Source organism: Macrotis lagotis, chromosome 2 (assembly GCF_037893015.1).
Source record: "Macrotis lagotis isolate mMagLag1 chromosome 2, bilby.v1.9.chrom.fasta, whole genome shotgun sequence".
Lineage (NCBI taxonomy): Eukaryota > Metazoa > Chordata > Mammalia > Peramelemorphia > Peramelidae > Macrotis > Macrotis lagotis.
The window spans coordinates 7,816,876-7,830,251 of record NC_133659.1 but is presented as its reverse complement, the minus strand read 5'-3'; the positions used below and the strand labels follow the sequence as shown (position 1 = coordinate 7,830,251).

At 39.2% G+C, this 13,376-nt stretch overlaps 1 pseudogene; it reads left to right on the top strand.

Moving 5' to 3' along the window:
- The first annotated feature begins 1,223 nt into the window (after positions 1-1,223).
- LOC141511134 (phospholipid hydroperoxide glutathione peroxidase pseudogene) lies at positions 1,224-13,376 on the top strand (annotated as a pseudogene).

The following is a 13,376-nucleotide window of genomic DNA, read 5'->3' as shown; positions in this document are numbered from 1 at the left end:
TATACAGATGATAAAATTGAGGCACAACAGTGAAGTGACTTATCCAAACTCCTATAGGTATTTTGAGGCAGCGATGGGATTCAAACTTGAGTCCTCTGGTTCCAAATTCAATGCTCAGCAAATGTTGATGTCCAACTAGATGTAATTTCCTCTAAATGAGCAACTGTTTCATTTTTTGACTTTGCCCTTGTTATAGATTTTTGTGTCTTTAATCATGCCTGGCACAGAATGGGTACTTATAATTAGATGAGTGGAAAAAAGTGTTCATAGACCGGAAGCTTCATAGAGTGACTCCTCAGTGTAGAGTGCTTCCACAAAAGGCTTGCTCAGATGCCTTATCATCATGATATATTAGACTGTGAGTTCTTTAAGGTCATGCCACAAGAATCCAAGCTGGCAATGGTTCTGGCAACTGAGAGTAGAGCAAGAGTACAATTTCAATGAGAGAGTGTGGCTCCTTTTTTGAGAATCACTAACTTAAGAAATAATGACTCAACAAAGACCAAAGATGATTACCTGTAATGAAAAAACCCCCATTATCTTATTATGTAATTTTGCTATCTCTTATACTTTATTTTTTTCCCTTAAGGATATGATTTCTCTCTCATCACATTCAACTAAGATCAACGTAGACCATGGAAACAATGTAAAGACTAACAGACTGCCTTCTATAGGGGGTGGGGGGAGGGAAGTGAGATTAGGGGAAAAATTGTAAAATTCAAAATTAATTAACTAATTAATTAATTAAAAAAAAGAAATAATGACTCAGAATCATTAAACTGACCACTGAGATGATGAAATTTGGCTTTGGAGACCATGGGCCCCATTCTACTTCTACAATACTAGTGGAAAAGGAGAAATAGCATCACAATTCTTAGTAAATCATGTGTTTACTTATTAGATACCTAAATGTAACCTTTGTGTGATGACTAACAAGTTGATTCACCATGAGGGGTACCAAACGTCATCTATATTGATAGTCATCTTAAAAATAAAACCAATGGATAAACTTTGGAGTCAGATAAAAGGATGTCCTTCTTGAAGAAACACATAAAAGAAGTGATATTGGCATCATCCCATATCTGAAAGACAAGAAACATCATTTCATGGGAAACTCAATTATCATTCAAGATTTTTCATGTATATAGGTGAAGATCCTCTAATCATCAGTATCAAATAAGATATGAAGCAGTGAAACAGGTTCTTACAAAACTATTAGTGTCATGGAGGATGTCCTTCAGAGAATCTGGGTAAAAGAGGGATTCTCTAATGAAAGTAAAGTCTTCCAGATGCCCTTATTCAAATATTACTCTCTACTGAGTATATTAAGCTCTATAACACGATGGAGTCTTCTCAATTAGTTTCATTTTCTTTCAAAAGAAATTAGCCTAGATATCATCATAGGACAACACAAATGGAGGAATAATGTTCATAGTCCATGAGATAGATAGATAGATGATAGATAGATATAGATATATAGATAGATACACACATACACACATACACACACATATCTTCACCCAGGAGGGAACTGCAGAGGTTACTCATAGGCCTGATCTCATGACTAAGCAGCATGAGAACATTTCCACCCTGGGCCTATTCATTCCTCCATAGGCCACAAGCACCCCCTCAGCCCCTCTTGGGAGCCCTCTTCCTCCATGCTGATCAGCAGGTTCCTGTACTTTAGCTCAAACCTCCACTTCACCATAAGCAGGCTCTATGGATAGTTCTTCAAAAATAAACTATATATAAAACAGAAATTCATATAAATTCTTAATTCTTAAGAAATTATTATAAAATCTTTCTCTTCTTTACACAATGAAATGTTTCTGTTTATTGTGGATTAAGTTCATAATAGAAAGGGCAATGAAAAAAAGATGTAGCTAAGCAATGAAATCTTAGCTGTTATTTACCATCTACTTTGTAGGTACTTTCCCAAATTCCATCCACATGAGTAGACCAGGTACCCAAGGGGTACAATTCTCAGAACCACAGCAATTCTGCCTACAAAGATCGATTCTTCTAATGCTAATATTCTGGTGGTGATGATTCAAAATGAATTAGTTTCTGGACTCACAAACTCCCATCAATATGTTTTCCATCAATAATCAGTCAATCCGAAATAATTAGTGTTTTGAAAATGTAACTTCCCCAGAAGTTACAAAAACTTTCCTTTCTGTCCTCTTGTACACACAATATCCTTGGGCAAAGTGGATTCAGAGTACTAAGGTGTTGAGGTAGAGAACACATTTGCCAAAGGGGAACCTCATAGCTCCTGGTCCTGGAAGTCTGTTTCTCCCTTATCAAATCTTCCTGAAGTTTCCCTTCAATGTAGTTCTTGCTGACCTCTGAGAACAGATGCCTTTGGGGAATCCATAGCCTGTGCGTCTCTCTAGCACCAAGGAAACTTTTTGAAGCTACTTCCTCCTCCAGGTAGCCATCTTTCTGAACCTGGTTGGGTCCATGTTCATCTAGATCTGACCTCAGTAGGTCTTTCCAATGGATGCCTTGTCTCAAACTGGTCTCCTCTTCATGGAAAATTATCAATGGAAATAGGGAAGGGAAGAAAGTAAGAAAACCTCTTATTTTATTATTTTCCAGCTTGGGGGTTCTTTACCCCTGGGCTGGTCCACTGGGCTGCCATTTCACTACCCTCTTACTGAAATATCATAATATTTAAAACCCCTCAGGGCATGGTTTGCTGTTTTGGTTGGTCAGTTATGAGTTTGCACCTGAAAAATATAAAATGACATGGATGATCTTTTTTTATGCCTGAATTTTAAAATCCTAATCCTGTCTGTTGATTGATTGTTTGAGGTGTAGGTATCTGATGACACTTTGAATCAAACCAGAGAGTGGGCTTATTTCCTTCAAACAAGGCAGAAGGAGGATCTGGATCATCAGAGAGGGCTTGTGATGTCCAAATGAAGAGGGGGGTTGACTTTTTCCTCAATCTAAATTCAGTAAGGGGTTCCTTTTGTTTACCACTGACCAAGCCAAGAGAGGATGTGTTAGTGGGGATAATTAGTTTCAGGAAAGCATCTTCAACAAAGATGTGTACCCTTTGGTTTAACTCTAATCTCTTTGTTTAATACTTCTTAAAACCAAAATGTAGCTTTTGTTTACCATTTCCATGGAATCTCTTCTTTTGTTTCACAATTACTATAAAATGGGAGTTGGAAACTGCTGGAGGGAAGAGGTCAGAATTGCAATCCAAGTAGAAAGAACCTTAATAAAAATATGCTTCGGACAGATTTGGCTAAAACACAAGGATAGATTTTTTTTCCACAAGTAGAAATGCAAATTAAAATAACCCTGAGGTTTCACCTGCAAATTAGTGCATGTAACCAAAACAACCCCAAACCAAAACAGGAAACTATAATGCTGTAAGGGATTTGGGACCTACTAAAATACTGCTGGCGGAATTATGAATTGTTCCAACTTTTCTGAATTTTAATTTGGAATTACGTGAGAAAAGTGATTATATTTTCAACCTTTCACTAACAACTCCAGGAAGCTCACACAAAATATTTCATTTCCCTTCATGCATTTTCCATGGATATTGTGCATACTTGGAACTCTCTCCCTCATCATCTCCCATCTCCTGCCCTCCCTGTCCTCCTTCAATCCCCAGGTAGAATTTGGCTTTCTCCCAAAGACCTTCCCTGTCCCCCCGAAATGCTACTGATTTCTTTCTGGGGTTATTTCCAGTTCCTCCTATCTGTATCTTGCTTGGATGTGGATGTTTGCCTTTGGTTGTCTCTATTAAATTGTTAGTTCCCTAAAGGGAAAAAAATGGTTTGGGGTCTTTTTCTTTATCCCCAGACACTTGGCCAAGAGCTGGGGATACAGAAAAAAGGTACCTAATAAATGCTTGCTTCCTGGCTAACTCTAAAGACAAAAACATAAGGTACATGGGTGAACTGTAATTGAAAAAAATGCAAAAAAGATGGTATCTAAATATATCAGAACATTACTGCCCATCAGTCAAAAAATGGCAAATTTGTGCAATTCAAACAAGTATGGGAAGATTTACAAGCAGCCAGGGAGAAAGAAAGATGGAGAACCAAGAAACCAATAACTCCAATGACTCCAAGAGACTGTGAAGACCGCTAAAGGCAGCCAGACTCTTTGTAAATGGAAAACCAGAATGGACCATGGAGAATACATAGGCTCTTGCCCTTCAGAGAGGTAGAGGACTACTGGGACAGAATGGATTCTATAGTGTCAGTGGCAGGTACTGTTTTTTTCTTAATTGTTTCTCTTTTTTACAAAGGGGAGCATTCAATCTGGAGAGCATGATAAAGGGGTGGGGGGGATAAAGGAAATGTTCTTTTCTGGAAGTGAAAGCAATGTAAAGATAAAATGCCATTTGAATAATGTATTTTTTTTAGGTTTTTGCAAGGCAAATGGGGTTAAGTGGCTTGCCCAAGGCCACACACCTAGGTAATTATGAAGTGTCTGAGGCTGGACTTGAACCCAGGTACTCCTATCTCCAAGGCCAGTGCTTTATCCACTGCACCACCTAGCCACCCCTAAATAATGTATTTTTAAAAGACAACTGCAGCAAATGAGAATGATGGTAAAGATATGGCACAGAGCAAGGGAAAGGGTGAACCTATCCTGACATGATCGATGTAGAGAATGAGGTAGAAAAAGGACTCTGGACCTCTTCTGTGTCCCGGATATTTTGGCCAAAAGTCTGGGGAATCCTTCAAGATCCCATCAGCCTTGGGACTCCAAAGTCTTTCTGATTGGAGGATGGAGCCAGGAACTCCAAGCCTCCACTGAGGAAGGGAGCTCAGCTTTGCCCTCTCCTCATTCCTCACCTGGTTGTTACACTTTGGAACTTTCCTGATTGACTTCTCCCACAAGCTCCAGAACACATTAATTGGGATCGCCTCCTCAGCCTAGGAGATCCCATCAGTTTTGGTCTTCCCCACATCCTCTCAGTAGAGGATGGGGTCATCACCTCCAAGCTCCCATTTGACTTTCTAACACTTCATTTCTCACTTGGCTGAACCACTGTGGGACTTCAACTCTACCCCCAGCCCAACCAGTTGTGTATCTTCTCCTTCTCTCCTACCCCACCCCTTTTCAATTTTCTTCCTGCAGCTGACCAAAGCTCTGTAAGAGAAGCAATTGTCTTTCTTCTGTGTTTATATTACCAATATTTGTCTGTCTCATAGAAGGCACTTAATAAATGGTCACTGATTGTTGATAATGAACTCCCAGGATAAAGTTTATAAATGTATGAAAGGAAATAATAAAAGACATCAATTCTAGGCAAATAGAGCTATCAGATATTTAGGTAATGATCCCTTGACCTCCAGGAAGGTCAACTATGGAGTATCTGTGGAGAGATCCACATGATAGCCCAGGATGCAATGGCAGAGATGTGCTGCCATCTGCGCTGGCAGAGTAGGAAAGGATCAGTCAAATGCAATTTTTTTCTCCCTTCAATTTGTCCTAACATGGCCCCTTCTTGCTTGACTAGGCAACCTTTATCTGAGAAGTGAGGAGAAGATGGACAAGATGACTTTTATCATCCTTTCCACTTCAAAAATGACACACTGCTATGATTACTGGAGACAGCTAGGTGGATAAGGAAGGTGCTGGACTTGAAGTCACAAAGGCCCAAGTTCAAATCTAACCTTGTATACTTACTAGTTGTTTGGCACTGGGCAAGTTACCTAATATTTCTCTATTAGGTTTCTTCGGTTTCTTCATCTGTAAAATGGTGATAATAATAGCATTTCCCAGGAGTGTTTTGATGATTGATTGATTGATCAATACCAAACATTTGACCCAGTATTTGTTAAGTAGTAGGTGCTAAGGAAATGAGTGTTTTCTCTCTTCCTTCCTGATGGTATTCCAGATAAAATGGAAAAGCAAAACAAAATGATCCCTGCCTTCAAGAGCTGGTATTCTATAGGAGAGAGACTTCCTGTGTACCTTTAAGCAGACCTGGGATAATTATAAATAACAGAAGCAGGAAAGGAGGGGGATTCAGAAAGATGGAATGTCTTTCATCTATTAACAGATAATTTTTTTCAAACTTCTTTTTGGTCCAATATTATGATTTCTCCCCCATAGGGAAGTCCTTGATTGAAACTGCATCTACTGATCCAGAAATTACAACCTGACTGTCCTTTGGAATATAAGAGACTTTAGCACCATGGAGAGCTTGAGTGACTTACCCAAGGTCACACAGTCAAGACTTCCTGACTCCTAAGCCTGTGCTCTCCCCTGGAACACAAAAAGCAAGGATCCCAGGTTCTTCTTTGATCCTTGAAATAATCTTGTCTTTTGGAACAAAAACTCATTTGACAAAAGCTGCTGCGAAAACTGGAAAACAGTATGGCAAAAACTAAATAGACCAATATCTCACACCATATACCAAGAGACGGTCAAAATGGGTAGACAAATTATATATAAAAGGTGATATCATAAAAAGATTATGAGAGCATGGGATTATCTGTCAGATTTATGGATAAGGAAAGAATTTAGAAATAAAGCTAGATAGCAAGGCAAATGGGGTTTAAGTGGCTTGCCCAAGGCCACACAGCTAGGTAATTATTAAGTGCCTGAGGCTGGATTTGAACTCAGGTACTCCTGACTCCAGGGCCAGTGCTCTATCCACTGTGCCACCTAACTGCTCCTGGAAATGACAATTTTAAGGAAAGCTTATAACTGGGCAAAAATTTTTGCAACAAGTATCTCTGATAGAGGTCTCATTTCTTTAATATTAAGAAAACTGAGTCAAATTTATAAGAATAAAAGCCATTCCCCAATTGATAAGTAATTAGAGGATATGAACAGGAAGTTTTCAGACAAAGAAATCAAAATTATCTATAGTCATATGAAAAAATATTTTAAATCACTATTGATTAGAGAAATATAAATTAAAATAACTCTGAAACACCACCTCAACTCTATCAGATTGGTTAATCTGACAAAAAGGGAAAATGATGAATGTTGGAAGAGATATGGGGAAACTGGGACACTAATGCACGGTTAGCAGAGATGTGATGTGATGTAACCATTCTGGAAAAGAATTTGTAACTATGCCCAAAAGCATGCAAACTATGCATACCCTTTGATCCAGCAATACTACTCCCAGATCTGTATCACAAAGTCAAAAAGAGGAGGGAAGCACTATTTGTACAAAAATATTTATAGCAGCTCTTTTTGTGGTGACTGAGAATTGGGAATGCAAGGGATACCTATTGTTTGAGGAATGACTGAACAAACTATGGTGTATGCGTGTGATGGAATATCATTGTATTATGATAATTAGCAGGATGGTTTCAGAAAAACCTGCAAAGACCTACGTGAACTGAAGCATAGTCAAATGAACAGAACCAGCAGGATGCTATACACAATAAGAGCAATATTTTGGATTAATAATGAAACATACTATCTTCCACCTGAACTGATATTATTTAACTATAGGCTGAAGTAGCCATTTTTCACTGTTTTTTTAAATTTTATTCTAGTCTTCTTGTATAAAAATGACAAATATGGAAATGTTTTATATAATTAAATATGTATAACCTATATCTGATTGTTTCCTATCTCAGAAAGGGGAGAGGAGAGGGATTAAACATTAAATAAAAATGTTAAAAAATAATATTGTGAGTTAGGGAAATAATTTGGGGGCATTGCTGTAATTTTATTCTGCCTTACTCTTCTCATCATCTACAAAATCATTTCTTTTTTTCTCTGAATGTTTTTTGATTTTTTTTAAAGGATACTATTATTGCACATACTCCTTCTATTGAAACTGGTCATCAGCCCTGTTGGTGACAGTCTTTAGAAATTTCCTGGTGCATTTGGAATAAGAGGTATGATTTTGTTTTTTTAAAGTATTCATGGCCATAATTTAAAAGACACTGGGAAAATAGTATTCACGATGAGTTTATTTTCCTTGAACACACACAAGAACAAATAAAACTAATCAGACAAGATTATAAACTGAATTTGACCAGACTCTGTTCTGTGAGCTAAAGTAGCTCATGAAGCCAATGGAGGATTGGTTATCAGACAACCTCATTTCAGCATTTGGAAAATAACCTCCGGCACTATTTTCTCTAATTTAGTCAAGAGAAGTATATGACTAAGGAAGTACATCAAAGAACTGTCTGATGGAAAAAGGAGACAGGGTGGCCCCATGCAAGAGCAGGGGCTCCAGATGCTCCTTTGCTATTACAGCAAGGCCAAGAAAATTGGAGAAAATCTAGCATTGAGGGGGCTCCCTTTAGCATCTTTATGGGAAGATGGGCTTCACAGACAAGAAGAGGTGGAAATTTGCCTCATGGAAGAGAACATCCATTTTCAAGACATTGCTGATTTATTTCAAGTATTGTAATCTTAATTTTTTTTGCTGTTTTGCAAGCAGTAGTTTGAAAATTATTCATTGCAACATTCATGCTGAGACCATGAAAGTCTAGCTTGAAAATTAACCTGAGAGCCAATGTATTCAGTGTCACACAAAGCAGAATATAAATCAGTTTTTAGATTCTGGTATTAAGACCTGTCATTTACTTGGAATAAATCTTCCATTTTTATAGTAGTTCAAATAGAACAATTTTCTAATGAGTTTGACTCACTGCCTTCAACTCTCCAGTGAGGTAATAGAAACTATTCATCTAATCTGTTCATCTGGATTTCAGGAGCAAATATAACCTGGGGTGATTCAGAGAAATTCCCAATCTGGCCTGATTAACTTCAGGAGGGCATCATGGGAAGGTTACAGAAAATGGCTGCTAGAATCTAGTACATTCAGTCTCCTTACCCTGTCTTTCTTGAGTCATAGACTCATCCCTAGAGAAAAGGCAACTTCATTCAGAATTTGATGCTAATCTAAGGTCTTTAGAAATCCAAGTGCCCTCTCCTTCCCAATGCAGGGCCAATGACTTTCCTCTAGTCTAGGCCAATGCATTTCTCTTATATATTTTAGCAGGTTGCAAGTACCCAGAATCTCATGGCTAAAGGGACCTTGGAGGACATTTAATTTAATCAGATCCTAGATAAGAATCACTGCAATGACTCTGAAACAAGAGAGGCTATATATCTGCATCCCCACTCTGACACCTTGGGAAAGGCATTTAGACTTCCTGGGCCCAACTGTAAAATGAGGGGTTAAGCTGGAGGGTCTCTGTAGCTTACCTCCATGAAGGCAGGGGCTTTTTGCCTCTTTTTGTATCCCTAGTGATTAGCACAGTGAACATAGTAGGTGCTTTTAAAAATGTTGGCTTGATTAATGACCTTGGTATTGTCACCTTCCTTGGCTCATGGCTAAAAAAAGTAACAATAGGCTAGAGCTGCTGAGGTCTTCTGTAAGCTATTACTATGCAATTTCTACTCCCTGTAAAATTGCTAATGAATGATTCTCTTTGAGTAATTTTTATTTTCCCTTGGAAGGGAAGTTGGAGCTGGTGGGGAGCTTTGGTTTTATTGGCTATTATTAATGCAGATTCTCCCTCCAATGAAACTGGTCATCAGCCCTATTGTTTACAGTCTTCGGAAATTTAAGTGCCTATCTAATGTGGGTCTTGTGCCCAGGGTCTCCTGACTGGGAGACTGACCCTCCATTTATCCATGATGCCAAGTGATTTTTCAAATACAGGTCCTCTTTTGATCCATGAGAATAGCTAGAGAAGCATGAGTAGGGCTGAATTAGTAATGTAGGAGAGAATGATAGTAACTCATATTTACTTAGCACTTTAAATGCCTTTAATTCTCATAACTGGCTCATCATCTTTCAGTTAAAAATGACTGAGGCAGAATTTTGAACTCATATCCAGAATCACAGAGTCATAGAGTTGATGAGCACATTAGAGTCCAACTGCCTCATGTTATAGATGAGGAAATTGACCCCAGAGGGATTAAATTTTGTCCAGGGTCACACAGTTAATAACTGTTTCAATCAAGGTTTGAACCCAGGCCTTCTCTTGATCAGAATTGTGATTGGAACCCAGATCCTATGGCATCAAGTTCACTGTTCTTTCCCCTGTGCCTCCCTGAGACTCTGAAGGGATCATTGGAATTTTCTCACTGGGAGTCTGCCCAAAATGAAGTGAGAGGGTCTAGTATCACCTTCCTCTTCCTCTTTTTCCCCTCCCCCCAAAGACTGAGGATTTGGTTTGTCTCCATTTACAAAATGACCAGTGGTGTTTCCCCAGTCCTTTGTGACGCTGACTTTTGGACAAATATGACTTTTCGTCTTGTTTTCCTGGGGAGGGGGCATTCCCTCATTTACATGTGGCCTCTCAGATGCATGAACTTCATTTAAATCATTAAGGAGATCACAAGGCTGCTTTGACTGAATGCCAGTGGTCAGGACATTACCACAGCAAAGGGAATTTACCCTTCAAGTATTTATCCTGGCAATGACTCACTGCCCTGGGTAAGCAGATAAAACTCTTGCTTGGGTCCAAAAAAAATATACCAACCTGTACAAAGAGCCATCCCTGGAGTGGAGAACAAGGGCTTTGACCCAAGATGGCAAATTTTGAGTTTGCTGATGGCACTTAACAACCATTGGGTGGTATAGGAACAACAGTTTAATGTGTATTAGCAAAACTAATTAGTTAAAATACAAAGCTACTAAAGAATCAGAAACAAAATCTATGATTTGGAAATGGATAAACCAACTATAGGACATGAATGTAAAGGAATATTATTGTGCTGGATGAATATTAATGGATACAGAGAAGACAGGGACAGAATGAAGAAAGCAATATATATATATATGGCAACATGGTAAATGGGAATAATCACAAAATAATTAAGAAGAAATATTGCAAAATTACAAAGAACCAATAGGACCCCAAAGAAGGGGTCCCCACCATTACCATTTGCAGAGGTGGGAGGTCCATTGATATGGAACATTGCATCATTTGGGGACAAGAGAGAAGGCATCAGTGGCACTACAAGGAATATCAAGGAATGACAAAATCTTATCTTTTCCATGCTTTGCTGATTTCTCCCTTTTCCCTTTTTCTTTTAAGAATACTCTTTTTCCTCTATTAGATTGCTTACTCTCTCAGGGAAGGAGAGGGTAAGAAAGGAAGACTGAATTTGAAACTCAAGACTTTAAAAATAACAAATGCTCAAAATTTGTTTTAGTATGTATTTAAAAAGAAAAATAAATATTATTTTTGAAATAATAAAGGAAAAGAGAAAATATTTTTAAAAGTATTCTTTGTTATATGTGATGACTCCTTGAATGGGGGAGGAGGAGGAATACTGGAAAAAGTTCTGGTGATATAGACAACTAAAAATACCCATAAAATTTGTATTTAATAAAAGCTACGAGACCTCAGGTTAGGTCAACACCTTGGAAACGCAGTAAAGCAGTAGGAAGAGACCTGGATTTGAACTTTAATTTTAAAAAAGCCTCTTGTCACTTTTTACCTGGACCATCTTGGACAAATAAATTATTTCTCTACTATGTGTCTCTATTTTCTCATCTGTAAATTGGGGTTAATAGAAGCTCCTACCTCCCAGGATTGTGGTGAAAATGAAGCATTTTGCAATATTTATTTAAATTTTAATGTTTTGTATTTATTATTATTATTATTATATAATATATTAAGAAGAGTTCCTTAGAGATCATCTAGTCCAAATTCCTCATTTTTAGATTAGGAAATGGAGAACCAGTGATATGAAATGAATCACCCAAGATCACATAGATAATAGCTTAAGAAGCAAGATTTGAACCAGGTTCAGAGCCAATGAATGGTCTGACCATTAACATTCAGCCTTCCCCTGATTGTACAACTCTCTTGGGCTGCTCAGGCTGGAGAAGCTTCTGGAGTCCTTTAGAATCATGTTTCAAATGCATAAAATACATAGGATTGAAAAGTCAGTTCTATTGACTTCCTAATATTTTTTAAGCGAACACGTCCTGTCATTGAGAATGTCTGCACTACATATATTTAGCTTCCTGATATTTGGATGTCAGACCGAGGCAGGGCATTGCATTCAGGGCAGCCTCCCCAAGGAGGCAACTGTAATCCAGACTTTGTGAGTCAAAGGCATATTGGGCCTGGCTCTCTGGTGCTCTTCAGACTTTGATGGTGACACTCAGAGCTAGGGATTGTTTACCCCCTTCCTCTTAAGAGAAAATGAGTTCTGAGAAAAATGTCCTGCACTCTTCTAATGAGGGATCATATTTTGAGACAACAGGAGGGAGGGAACTGGTACAAGAGGCACTCTGGTGGAGAATTGGATAGACAATCAGCTCCAAGCAGAGTCATCTTCCTGTCTTCCCTAGCAAAAGGGAAGGGGGACTTGGAAATGGCATCTGGAGACCTGCCATCTTCCTCTCCCTCTGACTTGGCCCTTTGCTGCAAAGTTGAACCCTTCCTGGGACTGATTGCCAGAGTCCATTTTGAAATCAGCCATTTATGAGCATGAAGAGAAGAGGAAACCAATGTGAGGCAGGGTAGGGGGTGCAATGGACATTAGGCTCATTTTTTGTAGCCAGGGGTCCAGGAGTCAAAGCCTCACTTTTTTTTCCCCACTATCTGATCTTGTCAAGTCATTTGGCTTCACAAGAACTCAGGGTCTTCAGCTGTAGACTGAAGATGATTGGCGAGATCACCTTTCAGGCTCCATTGGCACTGAATCTGATCCTGTCTTCAGGGATAATGAAGATGAGGTCATGTGCATGAAGACCAAAGAGTGGGATGGCAGTGCCAGTCAAGAAGACTGAAACTCAGAGATGACCATAAAGGAGAAGGGCAAAACAAAGATGGCAGGGGACAGCAACACTGAGGATAAAAAAAGATGATTCAAGGAGAGAGGAGTCAGAAATGCCAATTCCATCTACCATTTGATGAAGCCCGCTGTTCTGTGTGCTGTCATGGCCACTCCAGGCAATGACTAGAGATGTGCCAGGTCCATGCACAGTTTTTCTGCTAAGCATATTGAGGGTCGCATGGTGTCCCTGGATAAGCACAGGAGCTGTGTCTGCATTGTTACCAACGGAGCTGCACAATGAGGAAAGGTGGATGTAAACTACACTCAGCTTGTCGGCCTGCATGTCAGATATGCTGAGTGTGGCTTACGTATTTTGGCATCAGTTTGGAAGGTGGGAGCCAGGGGTGACGCAGAAATCCGAGAATTCACTGCCAGCCACAATGAAAGATTTGATATGTACAGCAAAATGTGTGTCAACGGCGACGATGCCCACCCCCCTGGGGAAATGGATAAAAACCCAACCCAAAGGGAAGGGCATTTTGGGCAATGCAATAAAGTGGAACTTCACCAAGTTCCTTACTGACAAAGATGGCTGTGTGGTGAAGCAGTGCAGCCCAACGAAGGAGCCCCTGGTGATTGAGAAGGACCTGCCTGGCTACCTTTAG